This window comes from Oncorhynchus mykiss, chromosome 3 (genome assembly GCF_013265735.2).
Source record: "Oncorhynchus mykiss isolate Arlee chromosome 3, USDA_OmykA_1.1, whole genome shotgun sequence".
In the NCBI taxonomy this organism is placed as follows: Eukaryota; Metazoa; Chordata; class Actinopteri; order Salmoniformes; family Salmonidae; genus Oncorhynchus; species Oncorhynchus mykiss.
The window spans coordinates 36463052-36485618 of NC_048567.1; positions in this window are offsets into that span (position 1 = coordinate 36463052).

Genomic DNA, 22567 nt, shown 5'->3' on the forward strand with positions numbered 1-22567 from the left:
AGCCAAAAACTCCTCTGTCACGCTTAGGCTGGAGTCCACTCCGCGGATGAAAATTGACAACTGGGCAATGTCAGAAATGTCGGTGCTCTCATCCACAGCCAAGGAATATGCAATAAAATCTTTTCCCTTTTTCACAAGCTGCTCTTTTAGATTGATGGACAACTGGTCTACTCTCTCGGCAATGGTGTTTCTGCTCAGACTCACATTTAAAAAGAGTTGCCTTTTTTCTGGGCAAACTTCGTCACAAACTTTAATCATGCAGTTTTTGATGAAATCCCCCTCCGTAAATGGCCGGGCTGATTTAGCGATCTCTTCTGCCAAAATAAAACTGGCCTTGACAGCAGCCTGGCCTTGTGATTTGGCTTTTTTGAACAGAGCCTGTCGAGATTTGAGGCCTCGTTTTAATTCCTCTGCCTTTTGTAGCCTTTGTTCCATGTCCATATTCTTGTTTTTGTCCGCGTGTTTCGTTTCATAATGTCGTCTCAGATTATACTCTTTCAGTACCGCCACACTTTCTCCACACAGAAGACACACAGGTTTTCCAGCTACCTTCGTGAACATATACTCCGACTCCCACCTTGTTTGAAACCCCCGGTTCTCAGTATCCACCTTCCGTTTTGCCATTTTTGATGGGTATCTGAAAGTTAATTTTACTGTGATGCTGACGACTGCTGTGCCAATAAATATTGAAATGAAGCAGCCTACTGCTCGGTGCGTCACCTTTGCATTGTGGGAAATGTAGTATTGGTGCGTGTAAAAGATCTGCGGGCTGCCGGCTTGCTGCGGGCCGGTTCTAATAATAAATCAAGATCATCCCAGGGGCCGTAAAAAACCTTCTTGCGGGCCGGATGTGGCCCGCGGGCCTTGACTCTGACATATGTGCTCTAACCAATCTAACTCATCAGCATAAAACAGTCATATTTATTATAGTTGTTTTAGAATGGCTTCAATATATTGTCTTTATACATTTTAGATAACTGCTTTATATCCTTTCCCATAAAGAACCATGTTAAATCTACACATTGGGCTTCCAAGGGAGAATGAGGGTGTCAATTTATTCAAAAATAATTTATGTTGCTTGAAATGAACCAAATCTCGCTCATCACCTCATTGTTACATTGTTTTCATTGGGTTAATTGGATTTTGCATTTTAACGTCTTGTTTTTTTTTTACATCTCAGTCACAGATAGGGGACTAATTGTATACTGATGAAAAATATAAATGCAACATGTAAAGTGTTGCTCCTACGTTTCATGAAATTTTCCTCACAACCGCAGACCACATGTAACCACACCAGCCCAGGACTTCCACATCTGACTTCTTCACCTGCGGGGTCATCTGAGAAAATATAAAAGATCCCAGAAATTTTCCAAAAAGCTTATTTCTCTAAAACGTTGTGCACAAATTTGTTACATCCCTGTCAGTGAGCATTTCTTCTTTGCCAAGATAATTCATCCACCTGACAGGTGTGGCATATCAAGAAGCTGATTAAACAGCATGATCATTACACAGGTGCATCTTGTGCTAGGGACAATAAAAGGCCACTCTAGAATGTGCAGTTTTGTCACCAAACACAATTTCACAGATGTCTCAAGTTGAGGGAGCGTGCAATTGGCATACTGACTGCAAGAATGCCCACCAGAGCTGTAGCCAGACAATTGAATGCTAATTTCTCTACCATAAGCCACCTCCAATGTTGTTTTAGAGAATTTGGCAGTAAGTCCAACCATCCTCACAACCGCAGACCACATGTAACCACGCCAGCCCAGGACTTCCACATCTGGCTTCTTCACCTGCGGGATCGTCTGAGACCAGTCACCCAGACAGCTGATGAAACTGTTGGTTTGCACAAACTATCAGAAACCTTCTGCGCACTCGTTGTCCTCACCAGGGTCTTGACCTGACTGCAGTTCGGCATTGTAATTGACTTCAGTGGGCAAATATTCACCTTCGATGGTCACTGGCATGCTGGAAAGTGTGCTATTCACAGATTAAGCCCGTTTTCAACTGTGCCGGGCAGATGGCATCGTGAGGGCTTGCGGTTTGCTGATGTCAACGTTGTGAACAGAGTGCCCCATGATGGCCAGTGGGGTTATAGTATGGGCAGGCATACGTTACAGACAACGAATACAATTGCATTTTATTTATGGCAATTTCAATGCAGAGAGATAGCGTGACGAGATCTTAATTACATCAAAATGTGGGGCAGAACTGATACAGTAGTGCACAGAGAAAGCTCTGAACATAAAAAAATATTAGCTTGAGACGGAAAATATTAGCTTGAGGCCCATTGTCGTGCCATTCATCTGCCGCTATCACCTCATGTTTCAGCATGATAATGTACGGACCCATGTTCGCAACGATTTGTACACAATTCCTAGAAGCTGAAAATGTCCCAGAAAATGATGCTCTGGCTCGATGTGTACAACAGTGTGTTCCAGTTCCCGCCAATATCCAGCAACTTCGGACAGTCATTGAAGAGGAGCGGGACAACATTCCACAGGCCACAATCAACAGCCTGATCAACTCTATGCAAAGGAGACGTGTCGCGCTGCATGGGGCAAATGGTGGTCACACCAGATACTGACTGGTTTTCTCATCCACATGCCTACCTTTTTTTTTTAAAGGTATCTGTGACCAACAGATGCATATCTGTATTCCCAGTCATGTGAAATCCATAGATCCATAGATTTGAATTTATATCAATTGACTGGTTTCCTTATATGAACTGTAACTGAGTAAAATCTTAGAACATAAACTGAACACTACAAAACAATAAACGTGCAATGAACGAAACCGAAACAGTACCGTGTGGCAACAAACACACACACGGAAAACAAACACCCACAACTCAAAAGTGAAACCCAGGCTACCTAAGTATGATTCTCAATCAGAGACAACTAACGACACCTGCCTCTGAACCATACTAGGCTGAACTCAAAACCCCAACATAGAAAAACACACATAGACTGCCCACCCCAACTCACGCCCTGACCATACTAAATAAAGACAAAACAAAGGAAATAAAGGTCAGAACGTGACATCCATTCCTTGTTAAAGCCTGTTTTTATGCATCATGCAGCAAGCAGCCTGATTAATTTTGGACCTCCATGCAATAAATTCAAATCCTATTTAAGAGTAATACAGAATCTCGTCTGTTTGGTCTTTATGAAATAAGAGAGAAGCAATCTCACTCTCTCCGCAAACAATTATTTATCTGCAGACTGTGGGTGGGGAACATTACTGACAAACAAGAGCGAGGAGTGCTTTTAAACACAAGGCTATAGTTTCTATTTCCTCTGGATGTTTCTTACATACATAACTGCTAATAACTCATTATTTTGATCATGTTACACTGTTATCTGCCTCCCAGCACAGGTTGTTACAGGAGACCATTTTATTTCCCCCTGTTTTGATCGGAAATGTAATATTGTATGTGACAGGTCAAATTTTTGACACCATACCATGCTCACCCACTCATACCATTAGGTTCCTCCCTCACACCTTCATGTGTTATGCTACTTTGTACAGAAACACATTCATGCATATTTTCATCCTAACTCTCAACCTAAAGGTATCTAATTTCTCTGCTTCTTACACAGGACCAGTACTGCATAGTACATTCATGGCATCTTAATTTCTCTCCATACCTTGAATATACTGTACATGAGGAATTCTTCTTGAGGCACATGTTAATCATCTAAAATTTGACACATTATAATAAGATTCAAATGTTCATTCTGAAACAATGTTTATATGACTTCAAGTACAGGCATTTATATATGACTGATTGCAATTATTGATAGTAATAATTGTGAGGGTTCGTGACCAGCCGGAGGAAGATGGCACGACAGCACCCTCCTTAGTGTAAAGCCAATTAGTACACACCAGGGCCCACTAATTGGCTTGGTGTCGCCCTCTATATAGGTGTGCCAGGAAAAGAGCTCGGGGGGATTGGGACCTGTGAGGACGTTGGACTGTCCTACCTCAGAGAACACTTCTTCATCTGATGCACCGTGACTCTATGTTAAACAAGGCAGTCTATAGATAGAGGGAAGCGTTCTCCCTGTAAATATTGATATGTAGATGATAGTCTAAAGACAAGGGAAGCCGTTTGTTGTTTTGTGTTCCCTTTTTGACCACAGCCTTTTGGTCAGCTACTAAGTGTATGTTTCTTTGTTTTTTTACGCTGTTTCAGCTTTGGACCCTACCTTGTACAGGACTTATTTTGTCGGGCGAAAGAAAACACGTTTAGGGACAATGCAAAAGAAAAGGAACCACAACCACTTTCTCCGGTCTGTTAATTTCATGCCTCCAGCCTGTGTTAGGGTGTTTCGGACTAGCTGATTGGTCAAATAATGTTGATGCGGGGGGATTCACACAGCAGAGAGAGAACAGATGGTAATCCCCCCCTTATCTCCTCATTACAGCAGAAGAACCCATTTGGAGAAGATCTCAAAGGACATTTCAATTACATTCCAGCGTCTCAATGCTATTTGTTTTGTTTGCTCTCCCACACTTCATTGTTTTTTGATTAGCCAACAGTTGTCAGTTGTTACAGTGGGGACTAGCAGGATTAGGGCTGTAGGTCGTTATTACTCAGTATATTACAGACGGGCCTGTCACAACAGCCCAGTCACACAGAGGGAGCCGAGTGGGGACATTATTTGTGTGGAGTTAACTGATAGTGTCCCCAAAGAAGAGTGCAGCCAGCAATAAGAAATGGAACTCTAATTTGTGTTCTGCTACAGTCTGCCCTTTACAACCAATGACTGTAGGATGGGAGCTCTGACAACAGAATAATTAAGAAAATAATGCCATTCTGAAACAAGCACCTGTAACATGTCTAGCTCCAGTAGAATCAACTGGCATTAAACAATTATATATTGGTTAATTTTCACTGCCTTTGGCCTGCAAGAAAATATTCATCTGTATCCATCTTTGTTTTATTTCAGACATCTTAGGTTATTTAGAAGATTGTTTGTCAGTTCCATTGAAAGGTGCTTGAAATCCAAGTAAATCTTGTAATACCTTAATTGTTTTACCAATAGTTCTAAATTCTTAGACATTGTCTCATATTTACATGTATAATTTATCCTGTTAATGAGTACTACACACAGGGCTTTATTTGAACAAACCTTGGCGTTGGCAGGAGCATTACAGGTTCTAGGTTGGGGGGGTTTCTGAAATATTTTTGTTATTTTCACAGCCGGAATTATGGGCGCAGTAGCTGGCGGTGGCGCAAAAGGACTGGGTTTTGATGAATAAACAGGTTGTGTGTTTTGAGGGATCAGGAAAAGAGGGTAGGCTATCAGCTGATCATTGATGTTTATGACTAATGTAAATCTGGTAGTTAGATAGCTTGATCATTGTTTTACTGATTTTGATTTATAATGCTCTAAACTTCATATAATAATATTCATAATATTCTAACTCATGATATATTGGTGGCTGTCGAACCTGGCGTTAAGGCCAGAAATTGCCTGGTTGACAGGTTTTACCTGACAAAATTGCAAACTAACGTGTGCTTGATACTTGCGCCTCCTAGCGTCAGGCCAAAATAGAGCCCACATTCTCCCACATCGCAATGGCAAAAGGTTTTGCTCCTTTAAATAGTGACAATTAGTTTTGCAACAGTGAGTTATCTCAGTCTAGCACCTGATTAGTTTCCTGATTTCCATATGGCTGAGTTTTTTCCTTCTACACAGTTTTGTTCTAACAGGCAGAGTAGGCTGCTAAGATTCAGTGATACGGGGACAGTGTAATGAAAGTTAGTTACTCAATGAGCCTAAAGTGATTACAGCAGTTTTACTGACACAGCAAGCAGAGTATTATTGAAATAGTGGTAAGACATAATAGAAAAGGATACTTCCATACACCACACACTCACCCGAGAGGATGAAAGGGTCAACTGTGCTGGAGCAGGTTAGGGGTTAAGTGCCTTACTCAAGGGCACAATGGCAATATGTGGCTTTGGCTGCCTGCTCACTCCCGCCAGAGACAGGAGAGCTGTAAGATGTGAGCACTGTGTCATGTCCGGCTCTGTGGGCATTATTATGGAAGGCCGATCATGAAGAAGGACCAATAATGGAGAGATCATCACTAATGCCATGGACCAGACAAAACAGCAAATGGAGTGAACGCCTAGTTCCTTTCTGCTCTTTCCATAGACCACATTTGAAGAGTGGATGAGGAGGAGTGGGGCTGGCCTTCAGAATGGATGCACAACCAGGCCCTGTCTAAAACTAAAACTCAAGGTTTTCCTGTTTTGGTGACTAGGGGCTGTTAGTCATTGTTGTCATCCACTGGTGGTTCTGTATGATGGCAGAGCCATAGACCTTGACCTGCGCAGAGCGAGAGAGCTCTATTGTTTACGTAGCTTACCGTCAAGGACACTAACAGTGAGTCATAACTAGCTACAAAAGAACAGTGGTGGTGTGTGTGTTTCTGTTTGACAGACAAAGAGAGAGAGGGAATGGGAAAAAGAAGAACGATAGAATGCGAGAAGTGTACATTATTCATTTACCATGGAGATTTGTATTCTTACAAATACTGTTTCATCAATGTTTATGAGCACATATGAATATGCTGTGATATGAATAAACTCTCATCTGGGTATCTTGTTAAACATGTTTGTCTCTGGACACACTCTTCCTACAATCTAAGTACACATAAATATTGAAGCCTATATTTTGCTGGAGGTATAGTGTGGCAGAAAGTCTTTTTTGAATGGAAAGGCCAGTAGTGCATCTGAAGTCCTTCTTCAAGTATCCAAGTTTGAAGATACTGAGAGGACGACTCTGTATCCAACCCATCCCTCTCCTGGCGGCCTGAAGGCAATGATTAATTGCCTATGATTTTAAAGGATTAGGGTAACTTGATTATCCTCACACACACACACACACACACACACACACACACACACACACACACACACACACACACACACACACACACACACACACACACACACACACACACACACACACAAACACAATACAGACTAGCCAGTCTTTTCTTCATCATCCAAGGACTTCACGACCAGTCATATTTGTTCAGAGATTAGAATGGTACATGGCTTTTACACAGTTCTCTCTGCCACACTCCCCCACACTCTCTGGCTCACTAACTATCCTACTGACGTAACTCTCCTCATTGGTGTTAATCATCATCCCAGATGAGGCTTCTGTGGGGTAGCTGGGTGTCTGTGGTAATGTGTGTTGACACCGCTGGATTTTGGTAGGTGTCACAAAGGTGTGAAAGGAGAAAGATTGGAAACTGGACTAGAGCGTACTAAAAAGGAGCAGCCTTGCCCACTGACTCATACAGTACACGTACACAAACACACACAAGCACACAAACAAGCACACACACACACAGACACACATGCAACTAAACAGACAGTTAGGCACTGTTACATGCATAAGAGGACACAAAATATGTGCTTATTATAACACTGCAGAGATGCACAAACCAGAGTTAAAGGCATACTTCGGGATTCTGGCCTTTATCTACTTCCCCAGAGTCAGATGAACTTGTGGATACCATTTTTATGTGTCTGCATGCAGTTTGAAGGAATTTGCTAACTAGCATTTGCGCAATGATCAAATACTATAGACTTCCAGTCATTGTGCCAACGCTACAGTAGTTAGCATTAGCTCACAAAACTACCTCTAACTGCCTTATTATTGGACACAGAGACATACAAATGGTATCGACGTGTACTCTGAGAAAGTAGAAAAGGGCCATGCTGTTTAGAGTGGCAGTGGATCGCCAACACATGCTTTACCCTGCTGTGAAAGAGAAACCTGCTGAAAAGTGTACAAATGGACTCTGCTCTGTCCACTGAAAAATCCCCAAGCGATTCGTTAACTATTTCCTCTCTCCAAGGATTGGAACATGTCCAGAGATCCTGTCCAAAGATCCTTTCCAAGAGTATGGTGTCTTTAAGTAGACACAGTGCTGTAAGGGCCCTATTCAATCAATATGGCTGACGTTCAGCATATGTAGGTCTGTAAATGTAAGCTTCCGACGCCTATTACCACCCTCATCCAGCTAGACTTGGGTCTCGATTAAAAACGTCAGCGCTATAGCACGATTGAAATATAAAGGCAATGTTGCCACATTCGCGGAGACTGCATTCATGGTAAACGCTGCATATGTAGGCACAATTGGAAATTAACTTTAAATGTAAATCGCACTATTAGAACAGAACTTACAGCCATACGGATTGAATTAAGCTTTAAATCTGGTTGGATAAGGTTGGTGAGAGACATCAGACATCGATACTGCTAAGCACTAGAGAAGGATGGAGGTGTGGTGTCAGTGTCTCCATGGTCTGACAGGAGAGTGAGCAGAGCAAGTCAGCACACTTACAAAACCTGATTCCCTGTATGATTAATTAATTGGCTACATCTTGTGAGAGTGTGACCTCTTGTGAGACAATGGTTCACATCGATTGTGAATAAAGAGGTACAGGTGTGTTGCTATTAACTTTACTCTGTCACCAATCCAATTACTACAGGAACAAACACAGTTAAAGCTCCTCCAGTGTGTAATTAATTATCTTCATTGCGATGGGTCCTGCACTGTCAAACACACAGCATCACCCAAATGCATTATAGAGATACCAGCACAGTGTTCACATTTAATTAATTGTGTCCTCTTTGTGTTTCTGTAAAAGTAAACCCATTCGAACTCCTCTCCTTTCCTAGCTCCGCAAAAGAGCCAATGTGAATAAGTATAATATACTTAATCAAATCCTTAGTGCAGAAAATTATTTTAAAAAATATTAAAATGTTCTGCGCTAAAGATTTGAATAACTTCGGTCTAAAAATAAATTAAATTGCAAAGTCTAATGACAATGACTAAATAAACTATCTAGCCCTTCTTCAGAGTCTGTTCCTGGGAAGACAGGTGCCCACACGTGTGTGGCTGATTGAGCTGGCCCTAGGTGTGAATAAAGAGAAGGATTGGGCCCTCGGGGTGTGGGAAAGAGTACCACGTCTCTCTTCTCACTCCCATCACTGAGTGAAACCAAAGTAATGAGAGAAGGAGCTGGAGCAAGGCACTGCCTGGGCTGACTGGGCGCGAGAAACCAAGCAGACAGTGCTAGCAGCATGGAAGGTGCTGGAGTAGAAACATGAGGGAGAGAGCTAGATGGAGAGAAAGAGCTCTGTAGGAGGTGGTTGTAAGCCGTGGGGAGAGAAAGAGAACATCTATTTAATGACTTTTCATTGAGTGCAAAATGCCAGGAGGGTCTGATTCTGCTCATGTTTGGAGCCTCCGTCCCTGACTTTTTATTATGTCCTTTGATGACAGCGCCAGTGTTAGTTGTGGTTCTGAAAGCACCCATGCTGACATTTGAGCCCACCTACCCAAAGGCCACAGCACCTTTCAAGTGGAACAATGGGCTCTCTATTACTGTAGCCCAGACAATTAACTGCACAGCCATGGAGAAGGTACCCCACTATATCCCACTCGGACCAAGGTGTACAAAGAGGAAAGCTCAGTTTTCTGAGACTTTAGAGAGTATCGCCAGGCCTGCTAATGCCAATTTAGAAAGGTCAATCCCTTAGCTCAATGGCCACCCTCTGATCCCAAATGTAATTCTCTAGTACTGATACTCAGATCAAATTGTTCTCCCATGGAATAGCCTCTGTCTGCAGCTTGCTCTCTGTCTTCCAGTAGGCTAAGTTCTCAAACACTGCCTTTGTCCCTGATCGAGCATTAGCTGTCTTCAATACTTCAACCAGTTATTATGAACACTTCTGACTTGAGAATATGGGATCTGGTCCAGACAACATCAGTATGCCAATTACAACGTCTCCAAAGCTGCCCTATACGCAGGTTAGGATGGAGTGAGTGTACAGGCCTAATGAATGCCATTACGGAGGAGCTACTGTGCCGAGGACCTTGGTGACAGGAAGCTATGGAGGAGCAAAGTGGCTTATAGGATGGGTATTAACACCTAATGGACAGCCCATAGCAGGTTCCAAGAAGCCTCAATGTCAATATTAGAGCTTAATAGACGTCATTGGTGGCTATGTGAGACATTAATAGCAAGATTAGCATGAAGAAGAGCATTGTACATTGGAGAAAATTACCAATTGCAGCCCAGGCTTCCTATTTTTCATTAAACACAAATAGAGTAGGAGGCCGGGCGGGCTATGGACCAGTACCCTTAATAAGCCCTTATGGGGAGAAAGGGTACCATTAGCCATGGCTGGGATGACGTCAAAGCATTAATACCCCTGGGGGAAGCAACCCAACCCTAGGGGCACAGCAGCCTTCACTTAGTCAAACTCCCTTTTCTCCTGCCAAGGTTTATTCGCAATAGAGAAAGGAAAGAGGAAGCAGCCATGTTTCACTGATGTCACAGTACTGTAGCTGTAATCCACCTTCAAACATATCTGCCTCCCTCTTTGTCTGGAAACAGCACCCCACTAACGTCATCTGATCTCTGATCTCTATTGTTGAGAGAGGATGTGGAGGAGGAAGTAGCAGCAGTAGCAGTATTGTCACCACGCCATAGTTACCACTGCAAGCCATCTCATTTAGGGATGGTTGTGACACCCCCATACTGTGATGGCACTTAATTTTGAGTCATCACTTCCACATTAAAGAGAGAGTTAGCCTTCCTCTTGGCATGCTGTGAATAGACACACCAGGAGACCAGGGCAGTGTGGGCACACAGGAACCTCCCAGATGGAAGATGTATTTTTAATGGCGCTCACTAATGAGCGGTTGGTTATGATGTGACGGAGGATGGAGAGCAGACAGTAGGCCGCCTTTCATCGAGTATGACGCCCTGTTTGTGTAATGGGAGAGGAGGAGACATTTCTACACGCATTGAGGCCAATTTGAAGTCATTGAAAGGGAAAGGGAAAGAAGCCCACCTGCTTATGATTAAACTAATTATTGGATAGTGTTAGGATCATGTTTCTTGCAGTATTCGTCTGGACATTTCTTTGGAACCTGATGCGGGAAGCAACAAAAAGCAAACTTGACAAAGCATGATCACATTGAATTTGTATTTATTTAGTTTTATTTAACCATTATTTAACTAGTCGAGTCATTTAAGAACACATTCTAATTTACAATTAAAAAATATATATTATTTCACCTTTATTTAACCAGGTAGGCCAGTTGAGAACAAGTTCTCATTTACAACTGCGACCTGGCCAAGATAAAGCAAAGCAGTGCGACACAAATAACAACACAGAGTTACACATGGAATAAACAAACATACAGTCAATAACACAATAGAAAAAAATCTATATACAATGTGTGCAAATGAGGTAAGATTAGGGAGGTAAGGCAATAAATATGCTGTAGTGGCAAAGTAATTACAATTAGCAATTAAACACTGGAGTGATAGATGTGCAGAAAATGAATGTGCAAGTAGAGATACTGGGGTGCAAAGGAGAAAAAAAACAAATAACAATATGGGGTTGATATAGTTGGATGGGCTTATTACAGATGGGCTATGTACAGGTGCAATGATCTGTGAGCTGCTCTGAGAGCTGATGTTTAAAGTTAGTGAGGGAGATATGAGTCTCCAGCTTCAGTGAATTTTGCAATTAATTCCAGTCATTGGCAGCAGAGAACTGGAAGGAAAGGCGGCCAAAGAGGAATAGGCTTTGGGGGTGACCAGTGAAATATACCTGCTGGAGTGCATGCTACAGGTGGATGCTGCTATGGTGACCAGTGAGCTGAGTTAAGGCGGGGCTTTACCTAGCAAATACTTATAGATGACCTGGAGCCAATGGGTTTGGGGACGAATATGAAGCGAGGGCCAGCCAACGAGAGCATACAGGTCGCAGGGGTGGGGTTTTGGTGACAAAACGGGTGGCACTGTGATAGACTACATCCAATTTGCACACTGAACTCTGTCTGAGAAGTAGTTGGTGAACCAGGCAGGCAGTCATTTGAGAAACCAAAGTTGTTGAGTTTGCCGATAAGAATGTGGTGATTGACAGGGTCGAAAGCATTGGTCAGGTCGATGAATACGGCTGTACAGTATTGTCTTTTATCGATGGCGGTTATGATATCGTTTAGGACCTTAAGCGTGGCTGAGGTGCACCCATGACCAGCTCAGAAACCATATTGCATAGGGGAGAAAGTACGGTGGGATTCGAAATGGTCGGTGATCTGTTTGTTAACTTGGCTTTCGAAGTCTTTAGAAAGGCAGGGCAGGATGGCTATAGGTCTATAATAGTTTGGGTCTCGAGTGTCTCCCCCTTTGAAGAGGGGGATGACCGTGGCAGCTTTCCAATCTTTAGAGATCTCAGATGATTACGAAAGAGAGGTTGAACAGGCTAGTAATAGGGGTTGCAACAATTGCGGCAGATCATTTTAGAAAGAGAGGGTCCAGATTGTCTAGCCCAGCTGATTTGTAGGGGTCCAGATTTTGCAACTCTTTCAGAACATCAACAATCTGAATTTGGGTGAAGGAGAAATGGGGGAGGTTTGGGCAAGTTTCTGTGGGGGGTGCCAGGTGGAAAGCATGGCCAGCCGAAGAGAAATGCTTATTGAAATTATAAATTATAGTGGATTTATCGGTGGTGACAGTGTTTCCTAGCCTCAGTGCAGTGGGCAGCTGGGAGGAGGTGCTCTTATTCTCCATGGAGAATCGGATTGGAGAATCACTTCTTGAATCGGGGCTACAGCGTTCAGGTCCTGAAAGATGCTGGTATAAGGGCTGGATTTACTTGGCAGAGAGAACTTGTTGCTAAGGGGAGTGCCTCGTGATACATCGGAGAGAGTGTATTTTGTTACAAAATACAGCACTGAAGCAGAGAGCATTAAAAGAATCATTAAAAATAATTGGAGAATCATCCAAAGTGATACGCTACTACGCCAAGTCTTTCCTGAGCCACCACTCATAAGCATTAAGAGATGTCCTACCCTATAAATGACAAATTAGTCCGCAGTTATCTTCCGGGTGACTCTCAAAGAACTTGGCTTGACCACAAACCCAAGGGCTCTTTTAAATGTAATCATTGCAACCATTGCAGTAAGAATAAGTATTTTGTTGACACAGCTTCCAAAATGGAGTATTACGTCAAGCATTTCATTAACTGCAAAACCACACGTCATCTATAGATTGGAATGTCCACAGTGCAAGGTGTTCTACATTGGACGGACAAAGAGACACCTTCAAGACCGCTTAGCGGAACACAAGTATGCCATACGGGTAGGCAATGAAGACTACCCCATGGCAAGGCACTACAAGTCCACCATGTCAACCCTGCCTCCCTACAAGCTATGGGTATTGATCATATTCCGGCCTCTATTAGAAAAGGGTACCATCTTAAACAGTTAAACCAAAGGGAAAGTTTTTGGATTTACAAACTACGGACCACTAAATACCCTGGTTTAAATGAAGATATGGATTTCTCACCCTTCCTGTAGGGTCGTGATGGGTCCATTTTCTGTCATCTAGTGGACATTTTGCTCAACTGCCCTCAGCTATGGTTAGACTGTTGTTGTTCATGTTTTGCTGTGTTCTAGTGTACTATGGAATATATAGCTTTTTTATTCTTGACACTTCTCCCAGTCATATTTAAGGTTAGAACTACCTTTTAGTGTTCTGATACTTCTAGTTTGGAGTTGTATTTTTATGATAACATAGCTACAGTATTTCACCTTTTAATGTGTATAGTGTTGCTTACTAGGTGTGTCCAATCAATTGTGTAACCACTCCCTCTTCCAATTAGGGCTAATTGAAAAGCTGTTAAAAAGAGGACTTTGTATTCCTTTTTTTTGTACTCCCTGGCGAAGGCCATGCAGCCGAAACGTGTCGGTTTAAAAAAAAACAAAAAAAAACAAATATATATATATATATATATATATATATATATATATATATATATATGTATATATATATATATGTTTCTATTGAACATGCCATACTAATAAAGGCATTTTAATCAATTATATGAAGAGTGCCTTGGTCCTCCTTTCTTTTTGATGACCAATTTACCCCTTTTACCAAAGAGCACCTTCTATCTACCATAATTTACTATTGTGTACCTTAGTAGTGCTTCCCTTCCTCCTCTTTCTACTAACATTGGCTAGACTTTGGAGATGACACAGGTGTAAGCATGTGAGTTGCCTGTGTCACAGTCTTGTAACACATTTGTGCGGGTGCGGCTGAGTCTGTGTCCTGAGAAAGTGAAGGTGACTGTGAGGCCCTAGGTGTTGACTGCTGGGTCAGTGTGTCACCTAGTAACAGTTCTTTTGGTGTGACTTTACTCAACAGTAACTGATCTATGTGCCTTTTCCAGATGACGTCCTCTGCCGTGTGGACAGTGTAGGACAAGATCAGCCTGAGCAATGACTGTAGCAACAACCCACTTTGGTCCTTTGAGGTACTTCCTAGCTAAAATAGTTTCACCAGGATTGAAAGTTCTGTCCTTTGCTCTCAGTTCACAATGTTTGACTTGATTCTCCTGTTGACATCTCCTTTGCATTCTGCAGTTTGAGTAGGTCTAAACTTGTTTGTAGTGCTCTCTTCATGATTAGGGATACAGGTAAAGCCTTGGTGGTTTTGTGTGGTGTGTTCCTATAGGATAGCAGGAAGCTGTTCAAGCATTGGTGCAGTGTCCCTTAACTCCGAGACGCTTTCTCCTCAATGCTTCCATCCAATCCAGGCCACCAGAAGTAGGTTTGTGCAATTTCCTTAACACAAACCCTCCCACAATGACCTGAGTGTAGCTATTGCAACACTTCTTTCCTCAGCGAAGGCGGAATGACAACTCTCTTCCCCCACAGCAGACAACCGCACTGTGCTGACAACTCAGTTCTCCAAAAGGTTTCAGTTCTGAAGGATCTCTAGAGGCTTTACCTTTGATAATGTCCATCACTTGATACCACCGGGTTGACTCTCACTTTTGTTGAAGTGACTGGTGTGTTTTCATTTTCCACTTGTCTGAAGTAGATGTCAACTTGCCGTGAATCTGGCTTGACCACAGGTATTATTATAGTGTTAACTGGGAAAGTCCAGCTGCATTGCAGTGCAGTTCTGTCTTGCGGTATTTGATGTTGTAGGTGTGTGCTGACAACAACAATGCCCACCTTTGCATTCTGCTTGCAGCAAGTGACGGATTTCCAGTATGCGGTCCAAAGATGCTCGCCACAAACGATGATCTGTAAGATCACCGTGCACTTCCTCCCGTACAGATAATGTTGACATTTACAGTGCCTTGCGAAAGTATTCGGCCCCCTTGAACTTTGCGACCTTTTGCCACATTTCAGGCTTCAAACATAAAGATATAAACTGTATTTTTTTGTGAAGAATCAACAACAAGTGGGACACAATCATGAAGTGGAACGACATTTATTGGATATTTCAAACTTTTTTAACAAATCAAAAACTGAAAAATTGGGCGTGCAAAATTATTCAGCCCCTTTACTTTCAGTGCAGCAAACTCTCTCCAGAAGTTCAGTGAGGATCTCTGAATGATCCAATGTTGACCTAAATGACTAATGATGATAAATACAATCCACCTGTGTGTAATCAAGTCTCCGTATAAATGCACCTGCACTGTGATAGTCTCAGAGGTCCGTTAAAAGCACAGAGAGCATCATGAAGAACAAGGAACACACCAGGCAGGTCCGAGATATTGTTGTGAAGAAGTTTAAAGCCGGATTTGGATACAAAAAGATTTCCCAAGCTTTAAACATCCCAAGGAGCACTGTGCAAGCGATAATATTGAAATGGAAGGAATATCAGACCACTGCAAATCTACCAAGACCTGGCCGTCCCTCTAAACTTTCAGCTCATACAAGGAGAAGACTGATCAGAGATGCAGCCAAGAGGCCCATGATCACTCTGGATGAACTGCAGAGATCTACAGCTGAGGTGGGAGACTCTGTCCATAGGACAACAATCAGTCGTATATTGCACAAATCTGGCCTTTATGGAAGAGTGGCAAGAGGAAAGCCATTTCTTAAAGATATCCATAAAAAGTGTCTTTTAAAGTTTGCCACAAGCCACCACACCAAACATGTGGAAGAAGGTGCTCTGGTCAGATGAAACCAAAATTGAACTTTTTGGCAACAATGCAAAACGTTATGTTTGGCGTAAAAGCAACACAGCTGAACACACCATCCCCACTGTCAAACATGGTGGTGGCAGCATCATGGTTTGGGCCTGCTTTTCTTCAGCAGGGACAGGGAAGATGGTTAAAATTGATGGGAAGATGGATGGAGCCAAATACAGGACCATTCTGGAAGAAAACCTGATGGAGTCTGCAAAAGACCTGAGACTGGGACGGAGATTTGTCTTCCAACAAGACAATGATCCAAAACATAAAGCAAAATCTACAATGGAATGGTTCAAAAATAAACATATCCAGGTGTTAGAATGGCCAAGTCAAAGTCCAGACCTGAATCCAATCGAGAATCTGTGGAAAGAACTGAAAACTGCTGTTCACAAATGCTCTCCATCCAACCTCACTGAGCTCGAGCTGTTTTGCAAGGAGGAATGGGAAAAAATGTCAGTCTCTCGATGTGCAAAACTGATAGAGACATACCCCAAGCGACTTACAGCTGTAATCACAGCAAAAGGTGGCGCTACAAAGTATTAACTTAAGGGGGCTGAATAATTTTGCACGCCCAATTTTTCAGTTTTTGATTTGTTAAAAAAGTTTGAAATATCCAATAAATGTCGTTCCACTTCATGATTGTGTCCCACTTGTTGTTGATTCTTCACAAAAAAATACAGTTTTATATCTTTATGTTTGAAGCCTGAAATGTGGCAAAAGGTCGCAAAGTTCAAGGGGGCCGAATACTTTCGCACTCCAAAAAAGATGCCTAGGGCTTTTCGTTCTATCTGTGCTTAGTTACTTTCTACTTTGTTCAATGTCCTCGATGAACCGGAAGGCATGATATAGGACACGACTGCTCCCACAACATATGGACTAGAATCACAAGTTAGTTCGATGGGCAATAATGGTTCAAAGTGTGTCAGTACCTCAGATTTCAGTATTTCACGAATGGTTTCTCAGTACATTTCCATGTTTTGTTTTGACAAAGCATTCGAGGCAGCGGCTTCAGCTTAATTGTTAAGCTCGGGATAAAGTGTCCGTAGTAATTCAGTAACCCTAGGAAAGAACGTAAATGGCTCACGTTCTGAGAAGCTGGGGCAGCCATGATTGCCTTGACGTTGGACGGAGCCCTGTGAAAGCCTGTAGCATCAATGACATGTCTGAGGTATTCAACCGAAGATTGGAAGAATACACATTTGTCCTTACAAACTTGTAGTCCTTCAGTCTCTAAGGTTGGATTCAAATTCTGGAAAAGTCCACTTCGTCCTTCCCAGTAACGAGGATGTCATCCATTTAGCATTGTACTCCTGGCAATACTCAAAATCTAGTCCATTGCCTTCTAGAAAGGTACTGGCGCACTTGTGATTCCAAACGGTAGACGACAGTACCTGAAGAGTCCCTTGTGTGGTCAGAAGCACCTTTGACTATTTTTTTTTTATTTTTTATTTCACCTTTATTTAACCAGGTAGGCAAGTTGAGAACAAGTTCTCATTTACAATTGTGATCTGGCCAAGATAAAACAAAGCAGTTCGACACATACAACGACACAGAGTTACACATGGAGTAAAACAAACATAGTCAATAATACAGTATAAACAAGTCTATATACGATGTGAGCAAATGAGGTGAGATAAGGGAGGTAAAGGCAAAAAAAGGCCATGGTGGCAAAGTAAATACAATATAGCAAGTAAAACACTGGAATGGTAGATTTGCAATGGAAGAATGTGCAAGGTATAAATAAAAAGAATGGGGTGCAAAGGAGCAAAATAAATAAATAAATTAAATACAGTAGGGAAAGAGGTAGTTGTTTGGGCTAAATTATAGGTGGGCTATGTACAGGTGCAGTAATCTGTGAGCTGATCTGACAGTTGGTGCTTAAAGCTAGTGAGGGAGATAAGTGTTTCCAGTTTCAGAGATTTTTGTAGTTCGTTCCAGGCCAAAGAAAGAATTGGTTTTGGGGTGACTAGAGAGATATACCTGCTGGAGCGTGTGCTACAGGTGGGAGATGCTATGGTGACCAGCGAGCTGAGATAAGGGGGGACTTTACCTAGCAGGGTCTTGTAGATGACATGGAGCCAGTGGGTTTGGCGACGAGTATGAAGCGAGGGCCAGCCAACGAGAGCGTACAGGTCGCAATGGTGGGTAGTATATGGGGCTTTGGTGACAAAACGGATTGCACTGTGATAGACTGCATCCAATTGGTTGAGTAGGGTATTGGAGGCTATTTTGTAAATGACATCGCCAAAGTCGAGGATTGGTAGGATGGTCAGTTTTACAAGGGTATGTTTGGCAGCATGAGTGAAGGATGCTTTGTTGCGAAATAGGAAGCCAATTCTAGATTTAACTTTGGATTGGAGATGTTTGATATGGGTCTGGAAGGAGAGTTCACAGTCTAACCAGACACCTAAGTATTTGTAGTTGTCCACGTATTCTAAGTCAGAGCCGTCCAGAGTAGTGATGTTGGACAGGCGGGTAGGTGCAGGTAGCGATCGGTTGAATAGCATGCATTTAGTTTTACTTGTATTTAAGAGCAATTGGAGGCCACGGAAGGAGAGTTGTATGGCATTGAAGCTTGCCTGGAGGGTTGTTAACACAGTGTCACAGTGACTATTCTTCCATGTGCAGCTGCAGGTAGGCTTCAAAAAGGTAGATTTAGCTGAACTTTTGACCGCCAGCTAAGCCGGCAAAAAAGTTGCAGATGTGTGGTAGTGGATACTGCACAGCGGACAACACAAGGTTAACTGTAACTTTAAAGTCTATACACATCATGATTCCACCATCCTTCTTAAGGACTGGTATGATGGGTGTTGGCCATTCAACCACACTGACCGGCTCCAGTACTTTGTTCTTGACTAAAGAGTCCAAGTCAGCCTTGACTTTTGGTCTGATAGCATAAGGTATCATAAGGTGCTTTCAGAAACGTTGATTTACTCTCTGGTTTAATGCTAAGTTTCATTGTAATGTATTTCATGATCTCCATGAAATACTCCTCTGTAATGTTTGGCAGGTAGGTGGCAGGTAGGCCTGTCTCTCCATGTGTCATTGTATGCACTGATGGCCAGTCCAGTTTGATTTTCTCCAGCCACGATGGTCCCAGTAGTGCTGGATAAGTCTCCTTTCACGACATAGTGGCAGCTTTTCAGTTTGTCTGTTTAACTGAACTGCGACATCAGTAATGCCTCTCACAGCGAGAGATTCACCTGTGTACGTCTTTAACACCATGTGTGCTGGCTGAAGTGGAAGGTGTTTTAGTGTCTTTTTGTAGACTGTGTCTGACACCAGGGACAGCTGCCTGTGTCACTCTCCCTGCGCAACGACTGCCCCTCTAGTAAGGGAGAGACATATAGTAGCCGTGTAGCCATCCAGCAACAATTAGTATATTCAGTGTGACTTCCTCTTCTGATGAGTCACTCATCTCTGTTTTCTTGCTCAAATGCGTGAGCATCTCTTTATCCTTCATTGGTACTGTCTTTTTCTTTGTTTTCAGTCTTTGACGTTTTCTCTGAGCTCTCTTTGTTTCTGCAGGCTCGCTCGATGTGACCCTTTTTACCACAGGCTTGTCCTTACACCAAGTTTAGGCACAAAATGCTGTGCAAGGATCCAGGAACCCAAATGACTTGGATGTATCCCATCTTTTTATAATAGGAGCTTTGTTTCCAGAAGATATCAAAATGTTGAATAAATGTTACACCCACAGAGCTGCAATAGTAACGTAGCCAGGTATAGAGGGTTTAAAGTCTGCTGAACTGTTAAATGTCACGATTTAGGGAGGGCAGGAGGACATATATTATTGGCGTTGGTTGGTGTCAAATAGTGACCCAATCAGTTCTTTATAAAATCCATCTTCAGCTGTTCTGAGCTGCCCTTCATAATGTCATTGAATCCCAAGTGAACTATGATAGACTCAATTTCCTGATGCTGGTTTAAATTGTTTGGGATCAGCTTATTGATGTATTGAGTCAATACTATGTAGAGGCACCTTTGACAGCAATTACAGCTGTGATTACAGTCTTTCTGGGTAAGTCTGAGCTTTTCACACCTGGATTGTACATTTGCCCATTTTTCGTTTCACAATATTTCAAGCTCAAATTGGTTGTTGATCATTGCTAGACAACCATTTTCAGGTCTTGCCATAGATTATGTCAACTGTAACTTGGCCACTCAGAAACATTCACTGTCTTCTTGGTAAGCACCTCCAGTGTAGATTTGGCCATGTATTATAGGGTATTGTCCTGCTGAAAGGTGAATTCATCTCCTACTGTCTGGTGGAAAGCAGACTAAACCAGGGGTTCCTCTAGGATTTTGCCTGTTCTTAGCTCTATTCCGTCAATTTTTTTTATCCTGAAAAACTCCCCAGTCCTTAAAAATTACAAGCAAACCCATAACATGATGCAGCCACTACTATGCTTGAAAATATGGAAATTGGTACTCAGTAACGTAATGTGTTGCATTGGATTTTCCCCAAACATAATACTTTGTATTCAGAACAAAAAGTTAATTGCTTTGTCACATATTTTGCAGTATTTTGAACAACATATTATGGTGTATTGTGTGTTGGCCAGTCACAATTTTTTCTCTCAATTTAATCCATTTTAAATTCAGGCTGTAATACAACAAAATGTGGAAAAGGTCAAGGGGTTTAAATACTTTCTGATATCCCCGTAAACAAAAAATTACATAAAAATGTCCTGGACAATTTCCTTTCTAATTACAAGTGAGACATGCTTTAATTATGTAAAAGAAACCAACCTTAAACTTAAACTGTTTCACCAGCTCAGTGACATGTTTGTCATCAAGCCAGATACTAAGATGTTTGCAGGAAGGAACTCACTCAATTTGTGTACCATGCAAACTAATCATTACAAATTAATTTAAATATGGGTTATGGGACCTACAAAAAAGTATGCGTTTTGTTTGGATTTACCACCAACTTTAGATCCAATAGTGACACCTGCAGTGCTTGAATATCAGACTTCAAATGTGAAAAGACTTGGCCAACTGATGGAGCAATGGAATATGACACGGTATTTGTATTTATTATGGATCCAAGGCAGCAGCTCCTCTTCCTGGGATCCAGCAAAATAAAGGCAGTTATACAATTTTAAAAACATTACAATACATTCATAACATATTTCACAACACATGCCAGCGCAATTATTATTTTGGGTATAGCGAAGCGTCACTTGTTTTTTTCAGCGGTAGGTAAAATGCGTTAGGTAAAATATATTTTGCTGAAGGGCTATCCATTTTCATTTCAGAGGTCCATTTTTCTCCATGTAACCCTCATTATACAGTACCCGTCAATAGTTTTGACACACCTACTCATTGAAGGGTTTTTCTTAATTTTCTACAATGTAGAATAACAGTGAAGACATCAAAACTATAAAATAACACATATGGAATCATGTAGCAACCAGAAAAAAGTGTTAACAAATCAAAATATATTTCATATTTTACAATCGTTAAAATAGCCACCACCACCGCCTTGAGGACAGCTTCGCTCACTCTAGACATTCTCTCAACCAGCTTCACCTATAATGCTTTTCCAACAGTCTTGAAGGAGTTCCCACATATGCTGAGCACTTATTGGATGCTTTTCCTTAACTCTGCGGTCCAACTCATTCCAAACCATCTCAATTGGGTTGAGGTCGGGTGATTGCCAGGTCATCATCTGATGCAGCAGGTCATCACTCTCCTTCTTTGTCAAATAGCCCTTACACAGCCTGAAGGTGTGTTGGGTCATTGTCCTGTTGAAAATCAAATGATAGGGGAAGGGAAACCCAGGGGAAGGGAATACCAGGTGGGATGGCGCATCGCTGCAGAATGCTGTGGTAGCCATGCTGGTTAAGTGTGCCTTGAATTCTAAATAAATCAGACAGTGTCACCAGCAAAGCACCCTCACACCTCCTCCTCCATGCTTCATGGTGGGAACCACACATGCAGAGATCATCTGTTCACCTACTCTGCGTTTGGAACCAAAAATCTAAAAATTGACTCATCAGACCAAAGGACAGATTTCCACCAGTCTAATGTCCATTGCTCATGTTTCTTGGCCCAAGCAAGTCTCTTCTTCTTATTGGTGTCCTTTAGTAGTTGTTTCTTCACAGCAAATCGACCATGAAGGCCTGATTAATGCAGTCAGTCTCCTCTGAACAGTTGATGTTGAGATGTGTTTGTTACATAAACTCTGAAGCATTTATTTGGGCTGCAATCTGAGGTGCAGTTAACTCTAATGAACTTATTTGAGCTGCTCTTGCCATAATATGGACTTGGTCTTTTACCAAATAGGTCTTCTGTATACCACCCCTATCTTGTCACAACATAACTGATTGGCTCAAACTCATTAAGGAAAGAAATTCCACAAATTAACTTTTAACAAGGCACACCTGTTAATTTAAATGCATTCCAGGTGACTACCTCATGAAGCTGGTTTAGAGAATGCTAAGAGTGTACAAAGCTTTCATCAAGGCAAAGGGTGGCTACTTTGAAGAACCTCAAATATATTTTGATTT